Genomic DNA, 26,808 nt, shown 5'->3' with positions numbered 1-26,808 from the left:
TTAGTCCAACTTAACAAAGCCTGTATCCTTTGTGTACTGAGGAAACATGGGCTGCACATACTGAAACAGTATTTCTGGATCAGATGTGCCAGTCTGAGCAGATGTGGCAAGAGTGAGAATGCTGGCTGAATTTTCTCAGATGGCTCCAGGAGAGCTGCTGGTGAACCCCTTGCTTTCTAGGAGGCAGTGAGGTACAACACAAAGAGACACGTACCAGTGGAATCCCCAGAGCTCATATGATATCCAGGAGAACTTGATTTGGTCTCACAAATTGGTTTTGCAGGAATATATACAGTCCCTTCTTTTAGACAAACTGAGGACTGGGGTGTTGAAGTCAGGACCCAGAGCATCAGGAGCCCGTACCAGATACTGAGGCAGGGTTCATCAGAAGCTGGACCTTAATGAGAAGGATTGAAGGAGGTGGGTAGGTCTGGAGACTAAAGGGAAGTTACTGAGTTAAAAAAAACCCTGTAAATTGTCAACCTGAAGCCAGGCTGAGTGGGATCACCCAAATGTAGAAGAAATAAGATGAAAATCCAATGAGAGAGAAAGTTCAAGTGGAGGTTAAAACCTACAGGGATGAACGGACAGTTGCAGCACCTCTTTATCTAGCCCCCCTGCCCCAGCCTTAGGTGTGTGTAGAGAGGTACCACCTTCACACTAATGAGACTGACACAACTGAATAAGAGATTCTGCTTCAGCTCAGGTGGAATCAAATTCCTGTTCACTCCCACTTCCCACACTAAACCTTGTGGATTTCTTTCTTCACAATTATTTTATCCTGTTGGCCTAGTGACCAAAGGGTTTCCGTTATTATTCACGACTTTAGAAGGATCACCATAAAAGGACAATTGACTCAGCATTCTTAGCTTTATCAAGTAAATTCACATGAAGCCAGATTGTTTCTCTTCTTTATGATCTACTTTTCTCCTATAAAAGCAAACTGAAGTAGCTTTAAATGTCCTATTTTTTAAAATTTTTATAGCTCCATTCAATGACATAGTTTTTCTCTCTACCTTCCCAAGAAACATCATGAATTAATAGTTTAAAACCTTACGTATAATGAGATCATGTCATTTTTAGGGTCATGGCTTCCACAAAAGAATTATCAATCTAACTTTTGTGAATGTCACCCTTTAATTTCTTCCATGGGATATTGTATATCTAGAGACCGTCCTCCAATGTCACCTAACTTGAATGTTGATCTCAATGCTTTCAAATACAGTGAGTGGGCAACTTCTGATTGAATGTCATCTCCAGCTATAATAAAGATAGGTATGTATCATAGCTTCTCTCCTTTTCTGTGCCCACTTGTACATTCAGCCATGTGACCTTGGGGGTGACTAATTCATTCTCACCTAGCATCATATGAGTGCTGAGATACAGTCTGAGTGGTGCTAATGAGCCCATGTCTTAGGACTGATTGACAAGCCAGCTCTTTACTCCATGACTACCACCCCTCATAGAGCCATCTTGGTAGAGTGTACTATGGGTCATAAAGAGGACAGGGCAAAGAAGCATGGATGCACAAGTCCCAGAACCTCATTATGAGAAAGGGGATTCAAAATCCTGGACCCTATTGATCAGTAGTCAGAACCACTGTATTTTCAAGAAAGACTTGAACAGTACTCCAAGTAGCTATGATTCAATATTAATTCATTGCTTGGTGATTTCCATTTCTTGTTTATGTTCATTTTCTTCATTGCTTTATTGTGCTCTATTTCACCCTGTATTTCCCACATTGTTATTGTTAATGGAGTAATTGATGAAGTATGCTCTGCTAAAGTGATGTGCATTTTTTATAGCTGTCTTCTCTAGGCACAGTAAAAGCCTTAAACAGCCTTGAAATTAAATGTAATATATTTGCATCTGTATAGTTTTCACTTTAGCATCTGGAAATCATTTAGCCAGTTATTTATTTGATAACTGGCCTTAGAGCAGTAAAAAACCATGTACTGAAGCTGTGTCTATACTGCGCTACTGAATCAAACCCAGGCTAGAAACTATGATTGAATCCAGCCAGGCTGCTAAACCAGAGGAAGAAGAATTGTTCCAACACAAATTGGAACCTTCACCGATTTGTGAAAGACAGGAAAGGAGATCTCCATCACCTGCATTTCAGTGCTATCTCCAACCAGCAGTAGCATGTAGACAGCAAACCAGTCAATTCCTTGTTGATTTTCATGATTACATTTGAATCCTAGTCATCACAGGGAACCTGGGGGGTGATGTTGTCTCCTACTTTGGGAAGGAAAAATATGAACAAGTTGAATTTGCTATTGGAGGCATAGGAGATATGTTTTCTACAAAATTAATCTCAAGGAATTGAGGAGGGGAGTGGATAGTATGAGATGGTAATTGAACACTTGCAGAAAATGCAAGGAATGTACAGGGCCAGAGGTCTTGAAGACAAGAGATACATATGAAATACATGAGAAAGCTTTGAAAAAAATAATTGCTCAAATTTCAAAATAAAGTTATAAGATCAAACACCACTTAGCACCCTGTCTGGTACACAATAGTGATCCACAGACTACAGCTTCTTCTGCCTCACCTCCTACCACTTCTCTCTCACCCCTTCTTTCTTGCTCATATCTTTCCTTTCTTTTAAACTTTTGTTTTGAATAGGCTTATTTTTATGGTAAGTTTTCATAGTTAATGGAAAAATTCTTTGATATACAAAATGTGGCTTTTCCTGTATTTTCAGAAACACTGCGGCCGTATGTGCTGAGATACATTTTGTAGACAATAGTAATTCATTATGACCTCGTCACATTCAAGCGGACCCTTTGTGGAAAAGTGAATACAACAACAGGTTCCACAGTTAAAAAGGAATCTGGGCAATTGGGAAAGGTGTCAATGACAGGCTCATGGAAACCCCCAAAAGGAGGAAACCCAAGAACTGGATGAGCCATTAACCCAGATCCTGTCCTCTTAGAGCCAGAAAAACCGAGGTGAAGAAAGAAGACAATTTGATAGCAGCTGCTGTGTTATCCTTCCTGAGTCCATTCTTCTAAAGCCCACACAGCCTAAGAGCTGAACCCTCAAGTAAATGAGTATTGCACGTAAGAGTTCCAGTGCCAAACCTTTCCATAGTAGATACTCAATAAAATGTTAGCGCCCTGTGGTGGACAGGCTCCAAGGTGACTCCTCAATTATCTCCATTTCCTGACATTCACAACTTGTGAATGTCAGGAAATGTCCTGTGATTGCTTCTAACAAACAGACTTCAGTAAGAGTGACGAAGTTCACCTCCATTGAAGACTGCATAAGGTTTTTGGCTCTCATTTTGCTAGCAGATATTCTTCCTTGCTGGCTTTGAGGAAGCAAGCTGCCATGTTCTGAACTGCTCTGTAGAGAGGCAAACAGGACAAGGAATTGAAGAGGGGGGTGTCCCAGTCAACAGCCAGCCAGGAACTGAGGTCCTCAATCCAACAGCCTTCTAGGAACTGAAACCTTCCAACACCAATTGTGTGGTGGCAGGTACTTATCATTTGAGCATTCAAGTAAGATCCAAACTCTGAGCAACACCTTGACTGCAATCTTGCTAGCCACTCAAAACCAAAGGACCCCTTTGCCTCTATTTCTGTCCCACTCAAATGAAGTAATATATGTACATTGTTTTAAGCTGATTAATTTTATGGTAATTTGTTACACAGCAATAGTTAAGTAATGGACACCACGATTTCCCCATCCCTCCCCAATCTACGAGACCGTTTTGCTTCTGGAGCCCTGTGAAGCTTTCTCAGTCTCCTTTTATTGTCTCCACTCTCTGCCACCAATCTGTGTCTGGATGGCACATTCTTTGTACTTTATAGCCCATCTTTCTTGTTGTTTTGCTTCTGTCTTCTCCCTTGAACTTCAGCCACTAAGTTGAGCTCCTGGACTGTTATTCTCCTGGTACTGGACCACCCTTAAGAAGATGCGATTTTCCCAGCTACCATGCTGTCTGCTTGCTCGTCATCTGGGAAGGTGACCAATGAACCAGACAAACCCACTTTGGCAAAAAAAAAAAAAATGAGATTTTCATTGACTACTTGCTATGTTCATTTGCTATAATATATACACAACACTGATTGAATAGAAACCTCAGATTTTGGACTCTACATAGAATAACGTTACCTAGCTCTCTCCAGCTCACTTTAGATTACCTGTTGTTTCAGATCCTTGTCTGTATAATAATTAGTTGGTAGCTATGATTCTAAATCCATATTCCCCAGGCTTTGACTACTCTTTTTTTCAGATGCATCCAAACTCCTGATCTGATCCACAATGTTGTATCATTGAATGAGACTATTATTAACAGTATCTGTGAGATCACAGAATCAAAGGCTTAGAGGCAAAGCCAAGACCAGAACAGATTTTCTTATCCCTTGTTAAATAATCTTTCTACAACCTTTTACTGCTTTGCTGAGAAGATAAAAAGACCACAGGCCATCTGGTCCAGACAAAATAAAGATAATCAATGATGATTTTCCAGAATATTCACAAGGGTTGATGCTTTTTCATTTCCACTAGGAACGGAAGAGAAAAAGAGCTTAAGCTGTGTGCCACATATTAAAAATAATTTATTATGGCAATATATTCTTGAGAAAGCTGTGAAAATTCCTTCTAGAGTAAATTTCCTTCTGCCTAGGATGTGTTCAGTATTGTACATGAAGGCAGAAAATGATCTATGTGATTTCAAGCATCCAGCACAATGCTTCTTTCCTAGTAAGGGCTTAACAAACAGTTTAAATTAAAAAGGTAAATCTAACCTTGAATTCTAAAATAGATGACCCATTAACAAAAATGGAAACTACACAAATAAAATCCAAGAGACAGCACAATTGGTGCTTAGGTACATAATAAAATCTATCATCTGTAGAGTTGGAAAATAGTATTTGAAACCCTACCTTAAACTGTCTTTCTTAAATGGTTGCTGTTGATATATCTACCTAACTCAAAACACAGGGCTACTTCCCCAGATAAGTTAAACAATTGAAAACACAATGTTAAAGAGTGAAAAGATCAGGGTAAAGTTATGTCTGCCTCTTACGGGAAAATGATCAGTTTTGACAAGTTTGCCTTGGACAAGATCACAACCATTTTATAATAATGACACGTAAGTGTGAAGTTTGATTGCACCAACCATAGTATGGTCACTTTAAGTGCTGGCCAAATTTTTTTTATTTTAGTTAAAAAAGAATTTTTTTTATTGAAGTGTAGTTGACTTACTAGGTAAGTTTCAGGTGTACAGCAAAATCAGTTATACACACACATACATATATATATAGTTTCAGGTTATTTTCTTTTATATGTTATTATAAGAAATTAAATACAGTTCCCTGCGCTATACAGTAGGTCCTCGTTTATCTATTTTACATATAGTACTATGTGTCTGTCAATCCCCAAGGTGTTGGGCAATCTTAACGGCCTTATTTCTCAAGTGACAAGTGATATCTGTATCTGACAGATCTTATAGATTTAACAAATATTAGATATTATGATAATTGTTTTCCATTAGTTATCTCATTTAATCCTGAGAGCAACACAATTGCATAGAAAATATGATAATTTCCATGTAATACATGAGAGAAACAAAAATAAGAGAGGTTAAGAAATTTGCCCAAAGTCACATAGTTAATAAAGGATGGAGTCAGGCTACAATGTAAGCAGACTGATTCCAGAATATGTGACTGTCGCCACTGCAACATTAAACTCCACGGCTAATCTGAGTGTAGTTCACAGCAAGGCATTTCAGTCTATTGATCACAAAATCATGTTAAATGTGCTGAGCACTTATGGTCAGGACTTTGGCGGATAAACAAATGAGCAAGACATTCTCAAGAAGCTTACAGGTGACCTGTATGATTTGCTTACAGCTTCATTAATGAAATTACAGGAAGAAATACAAATCCCATGATTCTCCGAGAGTTGAGATTCCCTTTCAAAATGAACCATTATATGGTTTACTTAGTGGACACATAGTTCCTTGCCGCATAACAGTCCAGCACATGCCAAAAGCGGTCCTACTGCAAGAACCCATGAATCCTTCCCTGAGGGCTTTCTTATGGTCCTTACATGTGTAGAGTGGGCAGGTAGGAAACTCAGGAAGTTCATGCTCACTCAGCCAGGGACTGCTGGGATTAAAGGATAAGTACTTCTGCTTCCTCACCCTTCAAAGGGAGTATCTCTGAGATGTAATCTGCAGCGTCTTCGAAAGTCCCCAGCAAGACTGAGCCTCAGTTGCCCAAAGTGATAACCTGTGTAAGAATATATATAGTTTATTTATCTGCATTCTTCCCTGCCTCACTTTCCAATCCTCTCCCAGCACCTTCTGGAATTGCCTCTATATTACACTGCTTGTATTCAAATCTGTAATTTAGACTCTACTCCCAGGGGAAACGAACATAGGATAATTTGTGAAGTAATATGATTTCAATAATATGGAAACCCGGTGTCTTGTTGCACCTCTTAGTGTTCTCCCTGTTGAAAAACAATGTTCTGTGCTGAGACTGGCAGGTTTGAAAACTTCTGGTTTACACAGAATTTGTTGAATTATTTTATGACAGAGAAAGTGAAATGCAATGGGGAGTTCTTGATAGAAGAGAAGATTGAGGTATCTTTGGTGTGCTGCTCAAATGTAATAAACCTGTTCTGAGGCAGCCTCCAGTGCCTGTCAGAAGTGAGGGCTCTGTGCCTTGACATATCAAGTAGGGACTCCAAACTACAGAGGAGAAATTCTTCCTCAAATACTTTCAAAAGGGATACTGGCTAAGAGGAGTCAAGTAAAAAAGGAACAAGATCAAGACAGTAGGTCAAAGAGTGGAGGAGGTTTTGTATAATGAAAAGGTCCCCAAAATGAAAGTCATGAAGATTGAATTCTAACCCTCCCTTTGTCCTTAAAAAGCTGCATCACTCCATGAAAGTCAGTTCATTTCTCATCGCTTTATTTTCCTGGGAAATGATGTTTGATTGGATTGCTTTCTTTTTAAAATTTACTTTGAATAAAGTTACATATTAGCAGATTAGTAGTTGTCTGGGGACAAGGGGAAGGTGATATGGATTACAATGGATAACAATGAAACTTTGACTTGCCATCAAATTGTGCGTTTTAAATATCATGAAGTGTAAAAAGAAAGCTACATGCTCATTGGAAAATTTTCAAACAGTGTATAAGGGTAATTTCCCCTTTCTCTTCATAGATTAATTATTTTTAAATATTTCTAAATGTTTGAGTTGTTTAGGGTTTAATTCAGGTTTCTCTTCCTTTTCTACACTCTCTTCCTGGTGTATTATCAATTACCTTAATTTTTAATTCTCTCTATATGTTAATGACTCTGAAATACATAACGTTAGGCTAGAACTGACTTCTAAGCTCCAGACTTACAAATAACATTTCTTTCTAAGCTCTTCCACTGGGATGTCACATAAACAATTCAAATGTAACATGTCTCAAACTACCTCTTAATATGTCCTATTCACATCCTCTTACAGTCTTCCCCACCTCTAAGTGACACCATCAAACACTTTCACAATTAAGAAACCTTTCTGTCATCTTTTAAAAATGCAAGTCAAATCATATCTCTCTGTGGCTAAAGTCCTATGAATTACTGTTCATTGGAATTGACATGAAATCCACCTTCTTCCCATAGTTTGCTAAGACTTACTGCTTTATGTCAGCAATTCTCAAATAATGGTCTGTAGACTCCTGTAGGTCTCTGGCCCTCAAGGGTCAGTATGACCCAAGCTAATTTTACAATATACTAAAATGTCATTTTCCCTTTTCATTCTAATATTTGCATGGATGGTGCAAAGGCAACGTTAAGTAAAACTGTTGGCATCTAGTATGCATATATAAAATCTGTGGCACCGACCTATACTAGTAACCAGGGAATTTTCTCTGTCATACATTAGCAGTTAAAGAAAAAAGAAGAAAAAAAGCCAATTTCACATAAGAATATCTTTGATGAAGCACTTAAATTAAAATGATTAATTTTGTTAAATCATAAGTCTTGATTCTGTCTTTTTAATATTCTGTGTAATGAGACGGAAGATAAGCATAAAGCCATATTTTTCACAAAACATCATTTTTATTTGAAGGAATAACTGGCAAAAGTATGCTTATTCAGACCTGAATGAGTTTGTCACTTCAAGGCAAACAATTGACAACATGTATTACCAATGTTAAATTCAAACTTTCAAACAAACACTAAAATTTCAGTACAGTTTTGTCCACCACCATGTGCTTGACAGCTTCTCAATATTTAAAAACTTTTCTGATGACATCAGTGGTAATTTTAATAAATGTGATATTTTGGGGGATAATATACAATAAAATGTATCAACATTTGGAAGATCTGCATTATTCGGTGAGCCAACATTTTCCAAATGACTGACAAATAATGTAAATATTTATGCTGAGTAAAGGATCCACTCAAAGTGCAAGGCAAACCAACGTGTTCAATGTAAAAGAGTATAAAAAATTCACTGCTATGACCTCAGTTATTCCACTTTGCAACTTGTCTTTAAGAAAGTACCACTTGTTGAGTTTTGGTGTAGTATCAAAGAAAACTAGGCACAATTTAATGAAACTATATTATAATAGTTCTTCCTTTTTTAACTACATATATGTACAAAGCTGGATTTTCTTCACAGACTTCAACCAAAACAGCATACCTCAAAAGTTTGAATTTAGTAACGTGTATAAGACTATAACTCTCTTCTATTAGATATTAAAGAGATTTACAAAATACACAGTATCATTCTTCTCTTTCATTTATTTTAGTTTTAGAAAATTAGTTATTTTTTATAAGACTATTTTCTATATTGTTGTGTCAGTTTCCTAGGATCAGCATAACAAATTACCATAAACTTGGAATCTTAGAACAACAGAAATTTGTTCTCCCAGAGTTCAAAGGCTAGGTGTCTGAAATCAAGGCATTGGCAGGATGGGTTCTTTCTAGAGGCTCTAAGGGATATTGCTTCTCTAGAAGCTTCTGGAGGCTGCCAGCAAGGCTTAGTGTTCCTTGGCTCACAGACCCATCGCTCCAAGTTCAGCGTCCAACTTCACAGGGCCTCCTTCTCTCCTCTGTGTCTCTATTCTGCTTCCCCTTCTCTTCCCTTCTAAGATCCTGTCATTGGATTGAGGACTTACTCTCATCCAGGATGATCTCATCTAGAGTCCTTTCACTTAATCACATCTGCAAAAACTTTTTTTTTCCCCCAAAACAAGTCACTTTTACAGGTTCTGTAAGTTAGGACATGGACTTACCATTTTTGGCTACCACCATTCAACTCACTACAACATGTAATGCATTCATTGTTGTTATTTGTATATGAAGTAATAAATACATATTTTTAAAATTTCCCCATTTTGATGGTAAGGTTATAAATATCAATAGGTACAATTCACAGAAACAAAAACGTTTGGGGATCCTCAACCATTTGCAAGAGTGTAAAAGAGTCTTGAGACCAAATGGTTTGAGCTCTGCTCCACGTAGTCTGCTTCCCATCCAAACTTATCCTTCTGCCTCATACTCACAATTTCTCTGCTGCTTGTGGCTTTTCAGATCTTGAAACACTCCAAACTTTCTCTCTTTGGGTGCCTCCAGAATGGGAGTTTGTAAGTCTATGCTCTGATCTCTGCAATGTCAATGACACTTTCTCTCATGCTCCTCACTAGTGAATGAGAAGACTGGAGCTAAAGTAGTCTGCATGTCCTTTGGATCAAGAATTATATCAGTTGAAATGTCTCAGTTGAAATGCCATCTCTTCTGGAAGGCATCACCAACCATCTTGTCTGTAGAAACATCCTCTCATTCCGTCTCACAGAATCTTCCCTTTTTTTTTCAAAAGTTTTATCAATACTTTTTCCTATGTTTAGTCTACATTTTTTACTTTAAAAGGATTATTGTCAATATCCTTCAGTAGACTATAGCTTCTTGAAGACTTTTACCATGCCTATTTTATTTAATATTGTGTATACTCAGCTTAGCTCAGAGGAATCAATCGGAAAATATCATTTCAATGAATAAAGAAAAAAGTGGAATCTGAGTTAACTTACATATCTTCTCTGTATAAAGGCATACGTACATATAAAGTATGTATTTTCAGAGCACAAAGTGGGTTAAATATAAACTGATCAAAAATTTACCTTTTTTTTTCTGAATACATGTTAGTCAAGTTTCCATTTTTGTATAAATGAATTCTAGCTTATCGTTTCTTAATGACCACATAGTTTATCACAGTACGGTGTGTGCCATCTTATAAACTAACTACTCCTCAGTTGATGGAAACTTAGGTCTTTTTTTAACATTTGTTCTTATAAATATCATCCTTTTACATATATCTTTGTGTGTACATGTTTAACTGAACGTAAAGCTGCTAGGTTAGAAGATTTGTGCATTTAAATTTTTTGATGGAAGAAACCAAATTGATATGCAAAATAGCTGAACAAATTTATTCTTCTCACCAATGCTTTAGCTAGTCTAAACTGACTAGATGATAAAACTTGGGAAGTTGCTAGACTGATCTAACCAAGACCATTCTCCCATTGGCCTACCTCCGTGCTTAAAGTGTTTCTTCAATAGTTGAAGGTGTCTTGTCTTATGTTTAAGTCTTTAATCCATTTTGAGTTGATTTTTGTATATGGTGTAAGGGAGTGTTCTAGCTTCATTGTTTTACATGCTGCTGTCCAGTTTTCCCAACACCATTTGCTGAAGAGACTGTCTTTATTCCATTGTATATTCTTGCCTCCTTTGTCGAAGATTAGTTGACCAAAGGTTTGTGGGTTCATTTCTGGGCTCTCTATTCTGTTCCATTGGTCCATATGTCTGTTTTGGTACCAATACCATGCTGTCTTGATGACTGTAGCTCTATAGTATTGTCTGAAGTCTGGGAGAGTTATTCCTCCAGCCTCTTTCTTTCTCTTCAGTAATGCTTTAGCAATTCTAGGTCTTTGATGGTTCCATACAAATTTTATTATGATTTGTTCTAGTTCTGTGAAATATGTCCTGGGTAATTGGATAGGGATTGCATTAAATCTGTAGATTGCCTTGGGCAGTGTGACCATTTTAACAATATTGATTCTTCCAATCCAGGAGCATGGAATATCTTTCCATCTTTTAAAGTCTTCTTAAATTTCTTTCATCAATGGTTTATAGTTTTCTGTGTATAATTCTTTCACCTCCTTGGTTAGATTTATTCCCAGATATTTTATTACTTTGGGTGCTATTTTAAAGGGGATTGTTTCTTTACTTTCTTTTTCTGTTGATTTATCGTTAGTGTAAAGAAATGCAACTGATTTTTGAACATTAATTTTGTAACCTGCTACCTTGCTGAATTCTTCAATCAGCTCTAGTAGCTTTTGTGTGGACCTTTTAGGGTTTTCTATATATAGTAACATGTTGTCAGCATATAATGACACTTTTACCTCTTCTTTTCCAATTTGGATCCCTTTTATTTCTCTCTCTTGCCTAACTGCTGTGGCTACGACTTCCAGGACTATGTTGAATAGGAGGGGTGATAGCGGGCATCCTTGTCTTGTCCCAGATTTTAGTGGGAAGCTTTTGAGTTTTTCACCGTTGAGTACTATGCTGGCTGTAGGTTTGTCATATATAGCTTTTATTATGTTGAGATATGTCCCCTCTATACCCACTTTGGCGAGAGTTTTTATCATAAATGGATGTTGAATTTTATCAAATGTTTTTTCTGCATCGATTGAGATATCATGTGGTTTTTGTCCTTTCTCTTGTTGATGTGATGTATTACATTGATTGATTTGCATATGTTGAACCAGCCTTGTGTCCCTGGGATGAACCCCACTTGGTCATGATGTATAATCTTTTTTATGTGTTGTTGGATTCTATTTGCTAAAATTTTGGTGAGGATTTTGGCATCTATGTTCATCAGTGATATTGGCCTATAATTCTCTTTTTTTGTAGTGTCTTTGCCTGGTTTTGGTATCAGGGTGATGGTGGCTTCATAGAATGAGTTTGGGAGTATTCCCTCCTTTTCAATCTTCTGGAAGAGTTTGAGAAGGACTGGTATGAGTTCTTCTTTGTATGCTTGGTAGAATTTCCCGGTGAAGCCATCCAGTCCTGGACTTTTATTTGTAGGGAGGTTTTTAATTGCTATTTCTATTTCCTTTCTAGTGATCGGATTGTTCAAGTGTTCAGTTTCTTCTTGATTCAGTTTTGGTGGACAGTATGTTTTAAGACAAGATACAGCAAACCTCCTAGAGGAAAACATAGGCAAAACATTATCTGACATACATTTCAAAAATTTTCTCCTAGAAGAAATAAAAGCAAGAATAAACAAATGGGACCCAATGAAACTTACAAGCTTCTGCACAGCAAAGGAAACCAGAAGTAAAACAAGAAGAAAACCTACGGAATGGGAGAAAATTTTTGCAAGTGAAACCGACAAAGGCTTGATCTCCAAAATATATAAGCAGCTCATACGACTCAATAAGAAAAAAATAAACAACCCAATCCAAAAATGGGCAGAAGACCTAAACAAGCAATTCTCCAAGGAAGACATACAAATGATCAAAAAGCACATGAAAAAATGCTCAATATCACTAATTATCAGAGAAATGCAAATCAAAACTACAATGAGATATCACCTCACACCAGTCAGAATGGCCGTCATTCAAAAATCCACAAATGACAAATGCTGGAGAGGCTGTGGAGAAAGGGGAACCCTCCTACACTGCTGGTGAGAATGCAGTTTGGTGCAGCCACTATGGAAAACAGTGTGGAGATTCCTCAAAAGACTAGGAATAGACTTACCATATGACCCAGGAATCCCACTCCTGGGCTTGTATCCAGAAGGAAATCTACTTCAGGATGACACCTGCACCCCAATGTTCATAGCAGCACTATTTACAATAGCCAAAACATGGAAACAGCCTAAATGTCCATCAACAGGTGACTGGATAAAGAAGAGGTGGTATATTTATACAATGGAATACTACTCAGCCATAAAAACCAACAACATAATGCCATTTGCAGCAACATGGATGCTCCTAGAGAATGTCATTCTAAGTGAAGTAAGCCAGAAAGAGAAAGAAAAATACCATATGAGATCGCTCATATGTGGAATCTAAAAAACAAAAACAAAAACAAACAAACAAACAAAAACAAAGCATAATACAGGACAGAAATAGACTCATGGACAGAGAATACAGACTTGTGGTTACCGGGGGGGGGAGGGTAGAGGGTGGGAAGGGATAGACGGATTTCAAAATTGTAGAATAGATAAACAGGATTACACTGTATAGCACAGGGAAATATACACAAAACGTTATGATAAATCACAGAGAAAAAAATGTGACAATGAGTGTGTATATGTCCATGAATGACTGAAAAATTGTGCTGAACACTGGAATTTGACACAACATTGTAAAATGATTATAAATCAATAAAAAATGTTAAAAAAATAGTTGAAGGTGGCTTTTATATACATATTAACCTAAAATAATGACAAATTACTATACCCTCACCAAGATTACTTGTGAGTCTTTAAAAATACAAATGAGATAAAGAATTAAAAATGTAATGATGGGAAAGGAAACATTGGTCTTATTAAAGGGGAGGCAGCTTCAACAAAACTCTAGGCTAGAGCTCATCCATTGTTTGACTGGAGACAGTAGAACAACATAGGACAACTGAGAAAAAGAGATCCCAAGTATCTGAAAGCCAGAATAAAGAAATACTGAAGACATGCATCTGAGGAGAAAAACTCTGGCCTTAGAGTTATACAGCTGTGTTCCACTTCCTGCTCAGTCACTGACCATCTCCTGACTCTGAATGCTTCACTAACTCTTTCTGGGACTCACCACTACCACCAGTGCTGAATGCTTTAGTCCTCAAAGCATTTTCTAAGCCAGACCTAACTTACATTAGGGATGACGCGATGTTGAGGTTTTGCCTAGGGCTTGTCCTGGTCCCAGGATCAATTCAGAAAAGGTGGAGGGGAAGATTATTAAGCTGCAGATAAAACTACTTTTATTAGCTTCTTGCTGCTATTTATTAGCTATTTGTTGCTCTAACAAATAACCACAAACTTTGTGCCTTAAAAAAGCACTAACTTTTTATTTTGCAGCTCTCGAGTTCAGAAACCTGAAATCAGACTCATTGGACTAAAATCAAGGGCTGTATTCCTTTTAGACACTCTAGACAGAATTTGCTTTCTTGTCTTTTTCCACCTTCTAGAAACGACTTGAATTCCTTGACTTAATGAGCACTTTCACTATGTTCAAAGACAGCAGTGTAGCATCTTCAGCTGGGAGCCCAACTGAATAAACCAGTATACTCTCCCCATCTCAAGATTTCTTAACTGCAAATTCCGTTTCCCATGTAAGGTGACATAATCACAGGCTGCAGAAATCAGAACGTGGACATCTTTAGCGGGAGGGAGGCCTACAGCATAACTTTAGTAAGGAATGTACTTTCTGATGGTGCAAAGCTGGAAGCCAGAATGTATGCTGTTTCCTCTTTGGGTTTTTCAGTTATCGGTTGCTGTGTGACGACTCCCAACAGCAATAATAATTTGTTTGTTTACGTGTCTGCAGACTGGGCAGGGCTTGGCCAAGACAGCTTCTCTGCTCCATGGAGCATCAACTTCAGCTTCTCAGGTGATCTACTCCCAGCAAGGCTCACTCACACGGCAGGCACTGCTGTTCTGGCTGTTGGCTGGGAGTTTGGTCAGGATTTGGGGCTTGGGGGGCTGTTTCTCTCCATGTTGTCGTTCCATAGGCTGTTTGGCTTTCTTCATGAAATGGTGGGAGGGTCTCAAGAGCAAGAGGCCCGAGAAAACCAGTCAGAAACTGTATCGTCTTATATGATCTAGACTCTGCAGTCACATTGCTTTACTTCTGCTGTTATTACAAGGTCACCGGTATTCAAGGGAAAGGAATGCAACCCTAGAGTCTTTTTAAGAGGTGTGGAGTCTCACTGTGAGAAGACCTTGTGGGACGGGGATAATGGTGTAGCCATCTTTGGAAAATAGAATTTACCATGAGGGTAGTCTAGAATCTTAATTAAACCATTTTTGGTATAACTATGTAACCAATCCCTGAAAACTACATAACCCACAAGAAATTTGAAGAGGTCGACCTGGCCAACCTGTGCACAAGCATATTGGAAGACTAGCTGTGCCTCTGGACTTAAAAAAAAAAAAAACTCTTCCTTTGTTATTAAATTTGCTCAGTGGAAACTTAAATTCTCATACTGATAATCAGAACTGACGTTAAATATTCCCTACTCAAAGGAAATCATCTTTATATTGCCTTCTGTTCAACTGTATTGGCATTCCCTCTTTCCTGGTAAATGTCTTACTCTATAAATTATAGGATAAATAAGTGCAGGTGCCTTTATGTACAGCTCAGACTCATAACATCACATGTTGTGTCAAAACACGTAAGTAGCCAATAAAACATTCAATCTGTCATCTAGATGTTTTGTCTATCACCATGCCAAACATCTGGATATTGAGACACATTTGGTGAGGGAATAGATTTTTATTTTCCACCTGGATGTTTAACCTTGGTTGTGCACAGCTATTGAGAAGACTATGAAGCTGGAATCATTTCCAGGTCTCAGCAAATCCATCTCCTTATTTTTAAACTTGTTTGCCTGGATACCTTTAGTTAGGTAGATACACATTCATAACTAATCAAAATTAGCTTTTCTCATCTTTTGGTTTCCCCCTACATCTGTGGAAGAAAAAGCAAATGACTTTCTACTCCCCTATTCATCCCATACATGTTTCTGTGATTTTCCTTTAAAGCATCTTAAGGTATCCATTCTTCCTATCTTCCTCCTTGATGTTGTCTCTTCTTTCCATCCTCCCTCCTTTCAACATATGTTTACCAAACACTTACTATGTGGGGGTTTGTTGGCCCACACCTAGTGGGATTCAGAAAATGGAGACAAGATATAGCATCTGCCCTCAAGTTGTATGTTGCAGTGGAGAAATAGTGGAATATTGGTGTAGACAGACAAAATTCTGGAGGGATGAGGACAAAAGAGTGACTGTTTCTCTTTACAGTAAGAGACGAAAGTCAAAGAAGTCTTCACAGGGAAAATTATGTCTCAAATGGCCGTGAGGGGGTTAATAGAGATGGGCTGGAAAAAGAAGAGTGGATGGTGTCTATTTCAGGCAATGATCCAGGGTGCAAAGTGGTTCAGAGAAGGAGGGTTGCAGGGAAGGCTCCTATCAGCTCGGCAGAACAGTTGGATGGGAATTTGGCTTTGGGGCTGAGTCAGATAAAGACTACAAAGATAAGTTGTCCTATATTCTGTTGGTGACTGGTGCCATCATTTTGAAGTAGAAGAGTAACAAAGCCAGCTCTGTGTTTTATGAAGTTGTCTTTGGGAGCAGTGTAACAGGCTGCCTGAGAAAAAGGAGATTAAAAGCAGGAAGGAGGGCAACTTCATCTGAGATCTCAATAAGATTTGTGGTAGAACATGACTTCTGTAACATTGTAATTTAATTTCAAGTCAATTACACATTGCTTTCATTTATATAAACTGCATTAAATGTGTGTCTGCAAGTCCACAGCAGAAAACTTAATTTGCCACAGAAATTTGTACATTTTGTAGTCAGGCACCATCCCACCATTCTTTCAGATGTAATTTATGGTCAGGCATTTCCAGTGGGTTATTTTAACTCATATTATTTTCATGTCATCAATACATTTATGAAAAAAGAAAGGCTATTTAAATGTGTCCAGAGACAGTTTCACTAGAGAGATCAAGGGGTCTGTTCATTCTAATGGGAGAATATTTGTAGGTTTGTCTGGGAAGCCCATTTAAACCAAATGAACTTGCAATCATGGGAAATGACAAGTTTGTATTTTAAATTCATTTGAAATGGTAACGTTCAGCTAATCCTTATTGAAGTCCAACTATTTGCCAGGTGCCAAGAAGGCAAGTGAGGGAGAATAGTATGTGCAGAGGTCCTGCGGTAGGAAAGGAGATATCTTAGTCCCTTCAGGATGCTATAACAGAGACTAGGTGGCTATGAAAAACAGAATCTATTTCTCACAGTTCTGTAGGCTGGGAAGTCCAAGATCAAGGGACTGGCAGAATCAGGGTCTGGTGGGAGCCTGATTTCTGTTTCACAGATGGTGGTCTCCTTACTCCTCATATGCTGGAGAGAGAGCTCTGGGCTCTTCATCCCCTAATCCAGACACCAATCTCATCATGGGGGCTCTACCCTCATGACCTCATCCAAATCTAATAATTTTCCTAAGGCCCCACCTCCAAATACCAGCACTCTGGGGATTAGCATGTCAACACATGAATTTTAGGGGAACACAAATATCCAGTGTAAACCAGAAAACTAGCAAGCATCTGCTAAGGATTTGTTTGAAAGTGAAAGGATCATGACTCAAGCATCTTTTGTGATGGTTACATTGTAAATTTTCACTGAACAACTGCTTAATTGAAAACAAGAAGAAAAATGTCTTCAGTCATAGGGAATAAAAGGCCTTACTTTATCAGAAACAGAGAACATAAACAGAGAAAAACCTCTCTAGGAGACAAAAGAGCTCTAGGAACAGAGGAAAGGAAGTTATACAGCAGGTGCTTAATAAGTAGTTGTTGCATTAGGATCCTGTTTGACTTAATGAGCAACATAACAGATTGGTTAATAGGACTGTCAAGTGAACCCACATGGGTCTGAATTTGGGTTGCAATTTTTAAGCTGAGTGTTACGGGTTTAAATGTGCCCCCTTAATTCCAAAATTCATGCTGAATCCCATTCCCTTAGAATGTGATCTTATTAGAAATAGGGTCATTTTAGAGGTAAGTAGATACAAGAAGTTCATACTGCAGTAGAATGGGCCCCCGTCTTAGTCAGCTCAAGCTGCCATAACAGAATGCCACAGACCGTGTGACTTAAACAACAGTCATTGATCGCATAGTTCTGGAGGCTGGAAGTCCAAGATCCAGGTGCCAGCATGGTCAGGTGCTGGTGAGAGCCCTCATCCTGGATTGCAGGCAGCCACCTGCTTGCTGTGTCTTCACGTGGCCTTTCCTTGGTTCCTGTGCATGGAGGAAGAAAGAGATACGGCTCCTCTTCTTCTTATAAAGCCACCAGTGCTACTGGATTAGGATCCACCTCTATGACTTCATTTAACCTTAATTACTTTCTAAAAGCCATATCTCTAAATACAGTCACATTGGGTATTGGGGCTTCAACATATCAATTTAGGTGGGGGGCCCAATTCAGTCCATTGCAGCCCCTAATCCAGTATGACTGGTATACTTTCAAGAAGAGGAAATTTGGACACAGACACACATAGAAGGTAGACAATGTGAAGAGACACAGGGAAAAGGCAGCCAGCTAAAAGCCAAAAAAAGAAAGACCTGGATCAGATGCTTCTCTCATAGTTGTCATACGGGAACAACCCTTCTAACACCTTGATTTCAGATTTCCAGCCTCCAGAAGTGTAAGACAACAAATTTCTATTGTTTAAAACACTAATTCAAAAAGATATATATACCCCAATGTTCATAGCAGTATTATTCACAATCGCCAAAGTATGGAAGGAACCTAAGTATCAATAGATGAATGGATAAAGACGTGAGATACACACACACACACACACACACACACACACACACGCACATGCACACTGGAATACTACTTAGCCATAAAAAAGAATGCAATTTTGCCATTTGCAACAACGTGGATGGACTTGGAGGGTACTGTGCTAAGTAAAATAAGTCAGGCAGAGAAAGATGAAGAGTGTATGATATCACTCATATGTGAAATCTAAAAAAATACAACAAACCAGTGACTATAACAAAAAGAGATAGACTCATAGGTATAGAAAGCAAATTAGTGGTACCAGTGGAGAGGGAAAGAGGAGGGGCAATATAGTGGTAGGAAATTAAGAGATATAAAATATTCTGCATAAAATAAGTTAGAAAGATATATTGTATGACACAGGGAATATAGCCAATATTTTATAATGATTATAAATGGATTATAACCTTTAAAAATTGTGAATTACTCTATAGTATGCCTATAACTTAACATTGTACATCAATTATACTTCTTAAAAAAATTTATAAAGTTGCAAAAACAAAAACCTAACCCCGTCCCAAAAAAAGCCACTCAATTCATGGTCCTCTTTTATAGCAATTCTCGAAAGCCAATACACTGAATAATCTTAAGACATTTCTATGCCTTCATTTTCTCACCTGTAGGATGAGAATGATGTTAATAATACCTGCCTTTTAGGGCTGTTGTGATGATGAAATGTATTAAAATATGTAAAACTCTTAGATTAGTCAGTCACAGAAGGGGCTGTAAATATTGGTCAGCTTTTGTTTTAATAATGCTTCCCTTAGCAACATGGAGACCTCTGTGTTTTAGAATAGGTTATATATAAGACTGTCTGCCAGATGCATTCAGTGGGTATAATGTCATTTAATTCCCTCCATGCCCAAAGAAATTTATAGCACCAAACAAAACTACACAGCTCAGTGGAAAGCCCACCGGACCTGGCACTGGCAAGTCATGACTAGGGTAACTTCAGTTTCCTCCTTTGTAAAATGGGAATTAATTTCGTCTAGCATGTAGGCTTACTGAGAAGATAAAGTGAAGAGACTGGCATCTAACCGGTGTCCAATGGCAGAAGTGATGCTGAGGGGTTGAAGACTGGACCACTAGCCCTGATTTCCTTCTGCCTGGTCCTCATGATCTGTCCTGGTGGGCGGCGTCCTGCACTGGAGCCCAGGGATCCAGCTCCCCAGGCTTCTCAGGTGTGGCTTTCGTTATTACTAATACTCGAGGTCGCCTGCCTTTCCTGCAGCTGCAGCGTTCTGCTGCTGTTAGCCTCAGTTTTTCTCCCCCTCACCCGTCAGCATTTGCACATTCCTGCAGAGCAGTGTACAGAATACAAGGCAATATTCTCCATCTGATTAAGAAACAGAAAAGACAAAACCAAGAATAAGTGAAATCCGGCCATGACAGCGAAAGACAGGACCCTTATTCTGACATGTGATACTTTGTGGGCTGACGGGCTGTGTTAAGCTCTTAGGGGCTCTGGTTTCTGGAACTGCATTAACTTGTGCATTATTTTTCCATCTACCTCTCAAGGCAACGGTTCTCTCTCTGGTGATGTTAAACTTTGACCTCAAGCTTCCTGGACTTCTAAGCACCTTTGCTCACACCTGAGTGGCACCAGGAATTGTGACTTGGGTGGCTGAACACTCATTTTGGACTTGCTGACCAACTGCCAGAATGACACCCCGTGTTCATTGTGACATTTCTCCATTGTGTCCTGAAGCAGATCCAGAAAGTCACTCTGTTCTTGTTTCTTTCCAGGCCCAGTGTCACCTCTTATCCCTGCATGTTCAGAGGGACAGCTACATCTCATTTACAGGTAAGAAGGAATCACTTCCAAGTCAGGTGTTATTCGAAAGGCAGATCCTCACACACACACACACACACACACACAAGCTTATTTTCTCTCATTTTATTTATTGTTTTTATGAGTTTCATTTTTATTTAGGTGGTTAGTGAGTTATTTCTTGCCTCATTTATCAGATGCAAATCTCTCCTCACAAATGTAAAGCCACACACCTCACATTTACTTACCCACAGAATTTTTTTTATTTGATATTTTAAAATATTTTGAAGTCTCCATAGTCTATTATTTGTGGGTTATATTTCTAAGAAGGGGGTTGGGAACAGACTTGGGGCTATAATATTTGTCCATTTTCCTAGAAAGTCAATGGAAAGCTATCACTCTTAAAAAATAATCTAGGTCATTCCTACCAGCTCTTTTGGATGCACAGAATACAACGGTGGGGCTTGCATGCCATAGACATTTGATAAATCCAAGTTGACAATTTCAGGGAAGGACCATCTTTCTCATCAAACTTTTACAAAATCAGAGAAACATTCATCTGGCACCTACCACTTAATGGAAAGTTTTCTCAAGTGAATTACCTTCTTTTTACCCCTATATAACCCTTATTTTCCAACAAAAAGGTCCCCTTTGTATAAATTTTAAAGAAACTTAAACTACAATGGATAAAGGAAACATAAGTATAGGCAAAATGTAGTGTTTAATATTGGAGTCACTAATTTTGTGGACATGTACAATGTGTTTAGAACAGCCATTTTTGGGGGTCTTCCTTAACACTGAGCATTTTCATACTTTTGAAGCACTAGAATTAGTATATTTAAAGATGCATTTGGAAAGAAGGGAGGAAAGGAGGATAAAGGGAAGGAGAGGGGAGCAAGAAAGAAAAAGAAAAAAGCAAATTCACTCAATATGGGGCAGGAGTTACAAATATGGAAGGGTAGGAAACTAGGGTATACACTGCGATATTGGATTGAAATTGAAGGTATCACTATGAACTCCTGCTTTATTACAGCTCTAGATAAAATGTAGATATGCTTAAAAATATAGAGGCGTACATGTAAAATTTTTCCAGCCCCACTGAGCCTACTTAGAAGTGGCATACCACAAAATGACAGTCTCCAATAAAAGAAACCAGGGCTCCTTTGAGAAAAGACTTACTTACAAACTGGGGAAATAAGCTGGGAACTATTTTATGACCCAGAAGTAAAGGAGTGCTCAAAGAATGATGGGAATATATAAACATACACACACACACACACACACACACACACACTCGCACATACACACACAGCTTGATGGCACAGCCAGATCTTGGACAATTTGAGCATGCATATAAATAATGATACTATGTGTATTATAATCCACTGATTAAAACAGGAATTCACCAATCCGAAGTAACGTAACTAAGTGAATCAGTGTATTAATGGAAGAGAAATGAAAGCCCTTTCTTACAGCAGAATGCCCATCAGTCACTATAGAAGGGATGATAAAGTCAGAAAATCGTCAATAGATAGTAAAGCTGGTGTGTAAAAGTTTCAGGAGAAGCCTGGATATCTTAAGCAAATGCTCAAGCTTAATATTAGCAACAAATCAACAGACGTGACACCCTGAGGACACAACGTCACTCCTATGTGCTGCTGTGTTCCTGATGCGCAACTCAAACCTAGTCAGGAAGGAACAGCAGACCAACCCAAATTGATGGATATTCTGCAAGCTAATTGGCTTTTAATACTTAGAAATGTCAAGGTCAAGAAGGAACTTTTTCTTCTTAGAAAATACCCACTGAAGTATTTAGGGATGGAGGGGCGGGCATGATGTTTTCAACTTATTCTCAAATTATTTAGAAAAAATATACGTATATATGAAGAGAGAGAGGAAAAGGAAGTGAGAAAGAATATGGTAAAACAAGAGAGTAAGGCTTATTATAAATACTTGTTAAATATAGGTATTTTAAAATTCCTTGTACTATTCTTGAAACTTTTCTGTCAGTTTGAAATTGTATCAAAATAAAGAGGTTTTCTTCCTTAGTTCCAGATTTGAAAAAAAAAAACAACTTGCCGAACACGAAGACTTTTTTTTTTCTTGAAAACATCAGCAGGCTGGTTTGGACTAAGGAGTGATATTCCAGATGTGTCAAGCAGTATGTTCAATGTCTGGCTACAAAAATATTTAACTTCTTGGGTGTAATAGTCCCCAGCTGAGATTTAGACAAGTTGCTTTTATCGAGCATGCTGACACTCTAAACTCAAGAATTTGTATTTTTGAGACAAACCAGCCTCATATATAATTTATTTTATTTATGATGCTTGCTCAAGTATAGGTAGTCATTTATAGTCAGATTTTTCTACTGGTAAACACTGGCACTGCTTAACTTCAATCAAAGCCTTTCTGTCTCAGATCTTTCTCAAAATATTCCCTTTGGAAAAGTAATATTGTGCAGCGTAAAACTGCTGTATTCTGACGCGTAACTGCAGAATGAGGTCAGAAGCATCTGGTCACTGGTAAAGGTACGTGTCATTGTCAAAACATTGAGACAAGCCATGTGATGCACCCACTACATTCCTGAACCTCCACAAATGTCAGTTTTAAGATCTAGCCGTCCAAATTAGAATCTGACACTTTCAAACGTAAGTGACAAAATTGAGAGATAGAGATCAGGCCAAAGCAAGGCAAAAATGCAGCTCTGTATTTGAGCAGTGGAGATAAAAACTGTGGAACGTCGAACGCATTGGCAGCTTTTCATAGTTTAGAGAAATAAAATTTGTGCTGTTGTTAACAGTTTCTTGATACTAAGCTCATTTTAAACCGACATAGTTTTATTTCCATCTTTCATTATTTTTTATCTCCCTGCATAGATTTTCATTGACCTTACATTAAAATATTGGAAGTTAACCTTATATGGAATAAAATTCGCAGAGCAGAGCAACATTCTCTACTTTTTAGTGTATTTTCAGTAATAATAATTCCTTATGTGCGTGCTGCTTTGCTGTTTGCAACACGTTTTCAAATATCAAGTGTTATTTTGTCTAGATTTTTTGCTAAATAAACATTGTGATTCATCATGCTATATGTAGCTGTGGTTTTGTTCTTTTGAACAAATATAGTGCAATTTCTCTCTCCATTCTGCTGTGGATGGACATTTGGGTTGTTTCCACATTGAGGCTCTTGTGCATGTCCTTTGGTAAACATATGAATGCATTTCTTAGCTTAGTAGGATTGCTATGTCATTAGATATGGATATCAATGCCAGTTTTCCAAAATGATTGTACCAATTTACACTCAGTTGCAGTGCGTGGAAGTCTCCATTGCTTGACCTTCTTGCCAATACTTGGTGCTGTTAGTCTTATCAAGCCAGAAGGAGGATCTGAAGGAAGGCAAATGGTTCTATTGAGATGATCCCAAAACCTGCATAAAATCACTTGTTCAAAGGCACAAGAGAGCTACTGAAACAAGAGGAACCAGAAGGGCTAAGATGCCAGGGAGGGGAGAAGTGAGGAAATGTGAGTTTATGATGTGTAACTGCTTTTGATCCTGGGGGATCTGTAGATTCTTGGTGTGGGCAACAGGCTGAGAATCCAGGGCCCGTCCTGAGAATGAAACTGGGAAGTGGTGCACGAGCAGAACTTTTTGTTGTTCTATAAAACTAGAAAGACAAAAATGGGGACTTTAAAGGACTCTAACACACAGCCAGTTTTTCCCTCCAGCACATCTGCTGAATTTTGAAGCTGCAAGAGATGAGGAATTAAATGGCTAAATTGGGAACATCTGAAAACTAAGGCAGCCTGTTCCTCTGTCCCACGCTGTTGAATAGATTAAGATTAGCACGCAGATCCCACAAGGGACTGGACCTTTGGGAATGCCCTGGGTCTCCATCTAATGATCTAGAGGGCTATGTTCCAGAAACAGGAGAGAACCAGAGGAAGACTGAGCCTTAACTTTACAAACATGGCCTCAAATGTGTTCTTGATTGGAGAAGAGTAATAAGCCCCACTTTCTTTGAGTGGTAGAGGAAAGTATGAATCCATTCCAGAGATGATAATCTCACTTGAAATACTACATTTTTATGCAACTGCTCTGTTGAAACTCTTATTATCTCTCAGCCTTTTTCTCAATTTCCTTGAAAATATTAGTAGTTACTTATGGTCTTTGTCTGCTAATTCTAAGATCTGCGTCACCTGTGCCTGTTTCTCTTGGGTCTTTTTCCCTCGGTTTTAGTCACAGCATCCTGTCTCTGGGTGGGCTTGGACCTTCTTGATGGAATATTGGACATAGCTCTCTGGTCTCTGGAAATTTCATGTAGCCACCTGTTCTTTTGAAGTCATTAATTTGCATCAACTTAAGATCTATGTCTAAAGAGCCTAGTATCCAGTTCATTTGCAGCGCTGTTGTCTTTTGATTTGGGGTGCTGTGTATCGTTATGCATGGTAATTCTGATTGAGTGCCAGGGATGGTCGATGTCAATTAAGGTGGATTTTAGATGATGTTCCTCCTGCAGTGAGGACTCATCCTATCCTAGAGCTGAGTACAGGGAGTTTAGCTCAGCCTAATCAGGAAATAATGTGACCCAGCCCTAGTTTGCAGCCTCTTTGAAGTCTTGGTCCCCTTTTCACCTCCATTTCCCGGAGTGAAGCTTGCCAAGGGTCCCCGTTGAAAGACAAGGTGTTTTCCAGGACCTCTTCTCCGTGGCAGTCTGAATTTCAATTTTTGTTTACCCAGAGATTGCCAAAAACCCTCTTCTCCTTTTCAGCTGCTTTTTACTTAGCTTCTTAACCTCCGGTGCTGCTCAGTAAGGAACTGGCAAATAGCTAACGCGGAGCACAAGGAATGTCAGGCGGACTTCTCTGCACCTCTTCATTTCCACGCTCTTGGTCTCTCAAACCCTTGATGCCTCATTGACCTAGATTCTAATTTTTGTCTTCCTGCCCTATGCTATTTTCAGAAGCTCTGCTGGCCCCTTCTACGGTTATCCTCCACTTGGTTTCACAATCTCTTACTAATATCAAAAATGAGCAAGTGCTCTGAAAGAAAAAGAAGCATGTCTACGTTCAGCTTATCTTAACGACTGTCCTGTTTCTCCTGGGATCTTTCCTGTTAAATTCTGGCTACCTAAACAATTTCCCAGCGCTCTCACACAGCCTGTATTTGTATATGTTCTATGACTTTTCCAGTTACTCTTGGTTGGTCTACTCCAACACATCAATCGTAGCCAGAAACAGAAGTCTTTTCATATTCGTGTTTCATTAATCTTGAGTTGTGTCACTATCACTGTCTTATACATGGCGTTAAAGATTGAGTGAATATATGTGGTCTATCCGCAGTTACACAGTTAGAGGATGGTAAATCTTGAAACATGAGTTCTAATTTCATGTTCAGGGCTCTTTAAATCACATCATAGTGACCCCTATTCTTTTACTAAACTAACATCTGATCAGCGGATGAGTATATTGCCTCAAAGTCTCATAAATGGAAAGGATACCGCTCCACTGTCACTGCAGTTTTGATGTGTACTAATGCAATATACACACACACACATTTATCTCACTGTCTCTCTCACTGAGCCAGGACTCTTCAAGTTTGGCACTCAACTGTAGTAAATAATTATATTATGACATACGCTCTACATATTTAATATATTTAGTCTTTGTCTCAATCAAAACACCTTTAAAAACAACCCAAGCACATTCATAGCAACCCAACTTTTAGGAATAAATTTTTATAAATAGAGTCTTTATGACAAAGTTCAACATAAGATTTTAGTAAATTTTAAAATTACATAATACTAATGTTTATTGATGACTTACTGGTTCCCTCATATTTCTATATGATATGTTCTGTATAGGACCTATATTATCATCCTCATTTTATAAAGGAGGGACCCAAAGTTTAGGAATATTTTAAAAACTTGCCTAAAAATGTGTATTTGTGATGCAGTCAAGCCTGAGTCCGAACCACACAGCCTGACCCAGATCCCATGTCATTAAGTACCGTGTAGCACTATTCCCACATACACAGGGCAAAATACTCATAATTTTTCCCCTTTGGATTTTAATTTAATCCATCAATTTCCTGTTGTTATAAGTGGAAAATGAAAGCATTGATACAACCAAATAAATTGAAGGTGTATATGTTACAGTTGCTGCGGTAGCTACACAAAAGTCACAGAAACTTCCAGCTTAGCTGATAAGAAAGAACACAAGCATAAGGAATACATCACTGCAAAATGCTGCTAAGTGTTGAGTGACAAAGTCAAGAGATTTAGGAATTGAGGCAGCAGAAGAGCTGGGAGCCCATTGTTGGCAAGAACTGCATGGAGAAGGATGACTCCCGGAGCTCATCTTGAAGGTCAGAGCCTCAGGTAATGGCAGAGAAGGGCATAGCATCCCAGGAGAGTGGACTGCAGAGGCACGAACGTACCTGGTGTGACCAGCCAT

At 38.5% G+C, this 26,808-nt stretch overlaps 1 pseudogene; it reads right to left on the bottom strand.

Moving 5' to 3' along the window:
- On the bottom strand, positions 1–26,808 carry LOC140696286 (small ribosomal subunit protein uS14-like; annotated as a pseudogene).

This window comes from Vicugna pacos, chromosome 5 (genome assembly GCF_048564905.1).
Source record: "Vicugna pacos chromosome 5, VicPac4, whole genome shotgun sequence".
Lineage (NCBI taxonomy): Eukaryota > Metazoa > Chordata > Mammalia > Artiodactyla > Camelidae > Vicugna > Vicugna pacos.
This window is presented reverse-complemented; position numbering and strand designations above follow the sequence as displayed.